At 42.7% G+C, this 9,656-nt stretch overlaps 1 pseudogene; it reads right to left on the minus strand.

Moving 5' to 3' along the window:
- The window catches only part of LOC102851330, a 50,523-nt pseudogene that overhangs the window by 39,637 nt on the left and 1,230 nt on the right, over positions 1-9,656 (minus strand).

Consider the following 9,656-nt stretch of genomic DNA (forward strand, 5'->3'; position numbering starts at 1 on the left):
GACCAGTGCTATACCACCTAGAAGAATGTTTGACAGGAAGACAATTTGAACCTGGCCGAGGGCCACAGATGACAATCACCCACCTTCGGCTTCGTTGCACAGCTTCCTTCCACTAGGCCAACGTAGCTCTCTCTTGGTCATCGTCATTGTTATTGTTGTTTAATGCCATCGAGTCGTAGACGACTCATAGCAACCCTATGAACGAACAGCCTGAGCACTGCTCCTCAGTAATCCCCCTCTGGACACTGGCCAGGACACTGGACTTGAAGAAGTACCTTCAGTTGTGATGGAGCGTCTGGAAAAGCAGCTCAAATAGTTTGGCCTTTACATTAGGGGAGGGATGCTCAGCAGTGATGGGGTACACCTGATCTGTGCACAGGGAGATGATGTTGTGGAGGAAAGGCTTGCACACCTGGACAGATAGATTCCTTGAACCACCACCTGCAGGATTGTCAGGAACTTCTTGACCACATTTCAGACTGTGCTGCCTTCACGGAGGATGCTCTTCACCAACTGCTTTCTGGTAAACATTGAGGAACATCTATATGATCTGTTCTGGACTCTAAGGCCTCAAAACAGAGAGAGGAAGTATCTCATCATCTCATCAGTAACCTCTGACTGATGGATGAAAGCTGGGAAGAGGACCAGGGAGACCTAGATAGAATTCTGCATCAACTGGTAGCAGATCTGCTAGGACTTGGTGGACTTCCCAGATATTCTGCACAATATCTTCTAAGACACCGAGTGTCTGGTGGATGATCACTTTGGTATCATCCAGTGGCACCTTCCTCTGTGGAGTGACAGCATTGGCTTCAGGTTGCAATAGTCTCTGGAGAGTGTGGAGATGAGGCTGGCATGGTTGATGGAGTGCACGGGCCACTGCTGTTCATTCTCTGGAAGGTTTGGCCATGGAAGCAGCAGGATATTAGAGAGAGATCGGAACACCAACACCTGAGCCTTGTTGACCAGCCACTGGGCAGAGGCGTCAGTGATTCTGTTGAGTACTTTCTGGACTGTGGGGATGCTGATCAGAAAGACTGGCCGCATGGTAGTGACGAGTGAGACCAGTAAGTGGCAGGCAGACAGGAGCAACTTACCTGGACCTTGGAGCTGATTAGAAGTGTGATTGCGTCCATGGTAGTAGAGGCCAGGGAAACAAACTGTTATGTGTTCTGCCGATGAACTTCACTGTAGTACTGGGATAACCAGCGTCAGTAAACCTGGAGAGTAGCCAACGACTGACCATGTACATCAATGAGATCAGGTTTCAGTACTGATGGCACCGCATTTTATCTGAGATCCATTCAGCGTAACTCTTACTAATCTCTCCACCACAGTGAAGGCATCCTTGAACCAGGCAGCAAACACATTGCTTATAAAAGATAAACTACTCGGCAAGCTGGTCGACAGCCTGAAGCAGGGAACTCAAACCTCTCAGGGAGCAGTGCAGTTGCCAGCAGTCATTCTCTGCTGTGGTGGTCAACCTGTGTCCTGACCCTGAAGTGACTATATATTGTTGTAAACCCAGCTGAACTTCTAAATTATCTTGAAGAACTGGAAACAGTGGGGGAAAGGCATGGCTGGGGAGGAGTTTCATCACTTTGGCCACCACCTCCAATTTGTGGCTTAAGAACTGCTGCCACTCTGTCTGCTAATCATCACCCAGTGAAGATACCCTTGTCCTCTTGCTTACAGATGTGTTGAATCAAATCCAGCTCAGATATAGCCAGGCCCAGTTAGAGGAGCTGGATGAGGAGACACTGGGTGATCTACTTCCAAAAGGTAACAGTTTATGAAACAAACTTTTAGTCTGGGCTTACCAGAGTCCACAGGACTGTTTTGTTTTGGTAATTTTGAAAGATAAGCCCTGGCAAAGAAGAGGCTCTGCAAGAATATTTGAATTTTAGGACAAGAGAATAGAGGCTCTGAAGGTGCTTCCTTATATGAAAATCCAGAAAGGATTCTGTGAGAATGTTTCTTTTTCTACAGGGCTAGTAACCTTGTAAGGATATTTTCTTATCTGGAAAGCCAGGACACCTCCAAACTCATCCCCTCTTATCCTGGTGAATTTGTAAACTAATTACAATGATTTTAAACCACCAATGAGAAATTAGTAGAACAGTTTTTTCCTCAGTTACTTATAAAAAGCCTGGGACAAAGCAGACCTCAGACATTTGGCATAATAAAAGACTTCCTTTTACTAAAGAGGTGTTCCTGGTGATTTGCCCCAGAGTGTCTCCCCTGAGTCGCTTCTTTCTGCAACTCTGAGGCTTCCTCTGATGTACTTTGGTCATGTTGTAAGGAGAAACCCATCCTTGGAGAGGGACATCATGCTTGGGAGGGTGGAGGGCAGGCACAGGAGGGGAAGGCCCTCTAGAAGATGGATTGATTTGGTGATTGGGGCAGTCGGGATAAGTGTGTCGGAGGCAATGAGATTGGCACAGGACAGAACAGAGTATAGGGCTGTTGTGCATAAGGTCACTATGAGTCGCAGGCGACTCGACGGCACTTAAAAACAACAGCAACAAGAGACTGTGGTTATTTAACATTCTTCCACAACATTGTTTTAAATAACTATTTAGGACTTTACATTATTAAGGCATTATGACTTCTTAGCCAGTTCCTTTCACTCAGGATTCTCCTTTTTCCTTTCCACCAGCTCAAATAATAATACTGATGTGAATATCTTTTACATGCAATTTTATGGCTATCATTGATAATTTCCTTCAAACAAATTAAAAGATGCAGCTTTTGGACTGGTAAAATCAAATAACTGGTCAAATCAAAACCTCAAATTTAGTTGTTATACTGGTTTAATTGCCTCGTTGTTTTGAAATTTGTCTTTTAATTTGAAATTTGTTTTTAATTTGTCTTTGTTGTTATTGTTTCTGTTGTTATTATTATGTGCCATCAAGTCACTGGTTACTCATAATGACCCTATGTACAACAGCCCTAAACCCCTCTATCTGTGCCCATCTCACTATCTCAAACACACCTACTCCATTACCCCAGACACCCAATTAATACATCTCATGGAGGATCTTCCTCTCTTTTGTGCTGTCCCTCCACCCTCTAAGCATGACGTCTCTCTCCAAGGACTGGTTCCTCCTTACAATACATCCAAAGTATGTCAGATGAAGCTTCAGAATCCTGGCCTCCAAGGGGCAGCCTGGTCTCACTCTCTCTAGCATGAACCTGTTTGTTCTCCTGGGAGTCCATGGTACATTCAATAATCTTCTCCAACACAGAGCACAAAGGCTTCAATTCTCCTTATAGCATCCCTAGTCATTGTTCAGCTCTTTAACACATAGCAAGTGATTGCAAAACCCAAGGCCTGTATCAGACGCACTTTTTTCTCCAGATTGACATCATTGCTCTTCAGTACTTTGGAGACGTCTCTGACAGCAGACTTACCCAATGAAATAAGTTTTTAATTTCCTGGCTGCTGGTGCCAAGAGTATTGATTGTGGAGCCACCAAACTAAAGCTGTTAACAATTTCAGTCTCTTCAACATCTATCATGATGCTGCCAATAGGCCCAGTGGTGAGAATCCTTGTTTTCTTGTTATTGTGCATCAATCCGTATTGAAGACTGGAGCCCTTGACCTTATACAGCAAGTACTTCAGGTTTTCCTCAATTTCAGCAAGCAGGGTTGTGTCATCTGCATAAGGCAGATTCTTGATGAATCTTCCTCCAATCCTGATGCCACATTTTTCCTTATAGAGCCCAGCCTCCTGGATAATCTGTTCTGCATACCGGTTGAAAAGGTATGGAGATAGGACACATCCCTGGTGTACACCTTTCCCAATTTTGAACCATGCAGTGTTCCCTTGCTCTGTTCTGACGAATGCCTCCTGGTCCAAGTATAGGTTTTGCATTAGAACGAGCAAGTGTTCTTCTCAGAGTCAGCCACAGTTTGTTATGATCCACCCAAATGCCTTTGCATAGTCAATGAAACACAGATACATGTTCCTCTGGTATTCCCTGCTTTCATTAGCTAGTATCACGGCCTCTTCTAAACCCAGCCTGCCCATCTGGCAGTTTTCTGTTGCGGTGCTGTTCCAGTAGTTTTTGTATAATTTGCAGCAGAATTTTGCTTGCATGTGATACTAACGATATTCTTCGATAATTTCCTCACTCTGTTGGATCACCTTTCTTTGGAATGGGAACAAATATAGAACTCTTCCAGTCAATTGGCCAAGTGGTTGTCCTCCAGATTTCTTGGCACAACTTGTTAAGCACATCTGTTGGTTGAAATATATCAATTGGTTTGCCACCAATTCCTTGGACTTTGGTTTTTCCAGGTCTTTCAGAGCAGCTTGAACTTTTTCCTTCATCACCACAGGCTCTTGCTCATACATTGTTTCATTAAATTCTTTTGTGTCTGTGAATTCCATTTGTAAAATGACTCAGTCTTACTGTGGCCTTTTCAAAGGCATTGTTAGAAACCTTTGCTCTGTTTGTGGTCAGGATTATATTCTCCCTATCTGGAAGATTTGGCTAAAAGAATGACCTGCTAATCCCTTTGATCTGCCCCAGTATATACCAACACTATCCTCTTTCCTTCCATCTGCAGGAGGTTAGGATTAACGGTCAAATGAGTGGTCCTCTCCTTACACCATAACTGCCTCTTATAAACAGTAAAATTATCAGGGATGTCCTTTGAATTAAAGGAGCTAGTAGTGACTGATAGACTGTGGCCTGCAGCCTACAGATGCCTACCAGTGATGATATATTCATATGTATTAAGCTATACAGAATGAGGTATGTTATAGCTATGCTGTTGTTATTGTTGTTATGTGCCATCGAGTCGCTTGCGACTCACAGTGACCCTATGTACCAGAGCCCTAAATTCTGCTCTATCCTGTGCCGACCTCACCGTTCTGACACACTCACCACCCCAATCACAGAATCTATCCATCTCATCGAGGGTCTTCCTCTTCTGCGCCATCCCTCCACTCTCCCAAACATGATGTCCTTCTCCAAGGACCAGTCTCTCTTTGCAATATACCCGAAGTATGTCAGGCGAAGCTTCAGAATCCTTGACTCCAAGGAACAACCTGGCTTCACCCTCTCCAGGACAAACCTGTTCTCCTAGCAATCCATGGCATATTCAACACTCTTCTCCAGCACCAAAATTCAAAGGCATGAATTCTCTTTCTGTCATCCCTAGTCACTCTTCAATTCTCTGATGCGTAGCACGTAATTGCAAAGACTATGGCCCAGATCAGGCACAGCTTACTCCAGCCTGATGTCATTGTTCTTGTCATTGTACTCTTGAGAGGTCCCTCATAGCTGACTTTCCCATTGCAATTCGTCTCCTGATTTCCTGGCTGCTGGTACCAAGAGTGTTGACTGTGGAGCCAAGTAAACTAAAACTATTAACTATCTCAATCTCTTTACCATCCATACTGATGTTGCCAATTGGCCCATTGGTAAGAATCTTTGTCTTCTTGATATTGAGCTTCAATCCATATTGAAGACTGCAGTCCTTGACCTTCTGCAGCAAGAGCTTCAGATCCTCCTCAGTTTCTGCAAGCAGGGTTGTGTCATCCACATAACGCAGGTTGTTGATGATTCTTCCACCAATCCTAATGCCACATTCCTCCTCATACAGCCCAGGGTCTTGGATGATCAGTTCTGCATACAGATTGAAAGGGTATGGAGATAAAATACGTCCCTGACGGACCCCCTTCTTGATTTTGAACCATGTAGTGTCTCCTAGCTCTGTTCTGATGACTGCCTTTTGGTCCAAGTATAGGTTTTCCAATTAGCACAATCAAATATTCTGGGATTCCCATTCTTCTCAGTCAGCCATAGCTTGTTGTGATCCACACAGTCAAAAGCGTTTGCATAGTCAATGAAGCACAGATAGACACTTTTCTGGTATTCTCTGCTTTCTGCCAAGGTCCGTCTAACATTAGCTATAATATCCCTAGTACCACAACCTCTTCTAAATCCAGCCTGCACATCTGGCAGTGCTCTGTTGACGTATTGCTCCAAACACTTTTGGATAATTTTCAGCAGAATCTTGCTTGCATGTGATATTAATAATATTGTTCAATAATTTCCGCACTCTGTTGAGTCACCGTTGTTTGGAATGGGAACAAATATCAATCTTTTCCAGTCAGTTGGCCATCTCTCTGTCCTCCAGATTTAGGTGTATTATTATTATCAAAACAAGTAAATAACTAATGTATCTTAGATTCATTAGACTGTATCTTAGATACATGGTTTGAATCCACCACTCACCCCTATTTCCCAGAAGAAAGATAGGCAATTTCCTCCTATGAAATTTATTGACTCTGAAAACCCATTGGAGGGTCAGCCTTGAGTCTATTCTGATTTGACAGTACACAACAACAAACATATAGATTAGACTCTCTATGATTTGAGACTAACGGAGAATTGTGGTTGACTTTTTTTTTTTTTAATTGTGGTCATCCACCAGCTGTTCCTTAAGAGAAAGATGGACAGTCTTATTCTGAACAACTTATGTTGTTGTTGTAGTTATGTGCCATCAAGTCACTTGCGACTCATAGCGATCCTCTGTAGAACAGCCCTAAACTCTGCTCTATCCTATGCCAATCACACTGTCATCCTGATTACCCCAGTCACTGAATCAATCCACCTCATAGAGGGCCTTCCTCTCCTTCACTGTCCCTCACCCTCCCAAGCATGATGTCCCTCTCCAAGAACTGGTTCCCTCCTTACAACATGTCCAAAGTATGTCAGACGAAGCTTCAGAATCCTTGTCTCCAAGGAGCAGCCCAGTTTAGCCCTTTCCAGGATGAATCTGTTTATTTTCTTGGCAATCCACAGTACCCTCAATACTCTTCTCCAGCACCACAGCTCAAAGGTGTCAATTCTCCTTCTATTCTCCTTAATCACTGTCCAACTCTCTGATGTATAACAATTGATTGTGAAGACCATGGCTTGTATCAGTCACACTTTAGTCTCCAGAGTGACACCATTGCTCTTCAGTACCCTGGAGAGATCCCTAACAGCAGACTTTCCCATCGCAATGCATCTTTTAATTTCCTGGCTACTGGTGCCAAGAATGTTAGCATCTGAAAATCCACTAGAGGGTTAGCTACAAGTTGGTTTTGATTCAGGGACAGTAAATTGAGTCATTAGTTATGTTGTTGTTTATTGTTATGTGCCAACAAGGCACTTGCAACTCACAGCGACCCTATGTACAAGAGCCCTAAATGCTGTTCTATCCTGTGCCAACCTTGTATCTCTGACACATCCATTCCCACCACCTCAATCACAGAACCGATCCTCCTCATCAAAAGTCTTCCTCTCCTGTGCTGTCCCTCCACTCTCCCAAACATGATGTCCCTCTCCAAGGACCAGTCCCTCCTTGCAACATGCTCAAAGTATGTCACATCTTAAAAAATCCCAGGAGTGTAACAATTAAGTGCTCATCTACTAAATCACAAGGTTAGTGATTTGAACTCATACAGTGACTCTGAAGGAACAAGACCTGGCAATCTGTTCCTTTAACTATTCCAAACCTCTTGTTATCAAGTTTATTCCAATTTAGCAACTCCAAGGCAGAGTAGAATTATCCCATAGAGTTACAACACTGTAAATCTTTATGAACATAGACCACACCACACAATTTCTCCTATGGAAGAGCTGGTAGGTTCCAATCTCCAAACTTATGGTTAGCACATAGCCACTGATTTTGTAAATATTATAAAGGTTGATTTTATAAAGATCATAGCCTATAAAATGCTCTGGTGTAGTTAGACTCGATCCTGTGGGACTGCAATTAAAAGATCAATTGACCTTTTCAATATTAAAAATGCTTTCAAGCCCTCTTCTTTCGGGTAGAAAAATCACACACAAACACACACACACACATCTTCAAACTCCAAAGGAAGCAGCAGCTCACCTAAGGTTCTGAGAGAGTAGCATCCAATCACCCATCTACTTTACTAAGGCACTTCCCAGACACCTCAGGATCCACTAACTTGAGCACTTGCTCTTAATGACACCATTGTTTCCAGCTATCCCCTCCCTTTTCTTCCCTAGCCCTTGTATTTATCATAAAAACTCCAAGCACCTTACCCTCAGGACCAGTATCCTCTCTTGATACAATGTCCCTCTCCTCATTTGGACAGTGATTAAACCCCTTGATTTTTTGCCTTTACCTTTGAGAATTCTTTCTTATCCTAAGACACTGGTTCGTCTAAAATTTTGATTACCTAGTGTTTTGATGACCTATGTAAGGAGCTTTTCCTGCTCTTAATTCTGTCTTCTCATGAGAAAACTGAATTCTAAAATTTGCCTACTATCTCATATTGTGTAAGTCTTTTTTTTTCCTTCAGGATTTTTCAGACTATACAATCAAAGCCATCATCCAGTCCCTTTCACTTGTCAGATAAAATCCCAAGGTTGTGTCTGTGGAAAATGGTCTGACTTGATGGATTTTTGAAGAGGCCTGCTTCCTTTCATGTCTGTCATGGGGATTTCCCATTTCTACTCTGAAGCTTGAAAGGAGACATCCCATCTCTCCTGATCACTGATCACATTGCCAGTCTTTGTTAGGATGCTGCCAATCATTGAGAATATCTCCTTTCCTCACACAGTCACATCTGTGAGACTTGTTCTAAAATGGAACTTCTCAATCTCATACCCAGTCACCTAATATTCTATTATAACACCACCTGCTCACATATAAATTAAATGACCCAAATGTCTGGCCAGATAATAGGTCCCACAATTATAGTATTATCCCATTTCTTTATCTGTGATCTCTCTCAGATAGAGTTCAAATTCTGTTCCTTTTCTGCTTATCCTATATCCCCTTCTCACACTACCTGGAGCTTGTTTTACGTATCAGTGATTTGGGGACCAGTTTGCCTACACATGTTTTCAGAAAACCTTCTCACTCTCTTCAAACTCTATAACAATCTCCATTCCTGTATGTTTTAAACAAGTCCTCAATACTAACACCTCTCCACACCCCCTTTTACTTGTAATGTAACTCTTAAAGGATCTACCACACTTTCAGTCCTACCCAGTGAACATGAAGTTGTTAAAGAAACAAAACACCAAATCAGGCTGCCCAAACCCAAAACTTATCAAGACTGTAAAGGAGTCGGCTTAAACCTTCTAACAGTAGCCACCCTATCACCTCTGCAGGCACCACAGGCCACCAGCTTCAAGTTAATCTAACACTCTCTTTATCTACCCAGAAAATAAGGCTTATTTCCCCTGTGGTATGTCTGTATACCTTTGTTTACCAGTAGCCTGTACAGATATGTGTACCCTTGCCTCCGTTATCCCAACTCCACCCCTCTCTCTCTCAAGATGAAAGTTATACAAGTGTTCAGTTCTTTCGTTCATAGGGTCACTGTGAGTCGTCTACTACTCGATGGCACTTAGCAACAACAACAACAAGGAACAAACAAAACTATTCTCTTACCTATCTTTGATCACTTCTTGACACCAAATCCACAGGGTAGAGCAAGTAACCCTCCTCATTGTCTTAGTACTATGATAGTTCTGGGCACTATAACTACCAGACTCCTGAACTCTAGTTTTTTTGTTTGTTTGTTTGTTTGTTTTTTAATTTAGGTTGTTTATTTTTCATTTCAATGAACATCTACAGAGATTTTGGGATTCCATTCATTCATTGTTGC

The sequence above is a fragment of the Elephantulus edwardii genome, unplaced genomic scaffold (assembly GCF_000299155.1).
Source record: "Elephantulus edwardii isolate Elephantulus edwardi_28Jun2011 unplaced genomic scaffold, EleEdw1.0 scaffold00009, whole genome shotgun sequence".
In the NCBI taxonomy this organism is placed as follows: domain Eukaryota; kingdom Metazoa; phylum Chordata; class Mammalia; order Macroscelidea; family Macroscelididae; genus Elephantulus; species Elephantulus edwardii.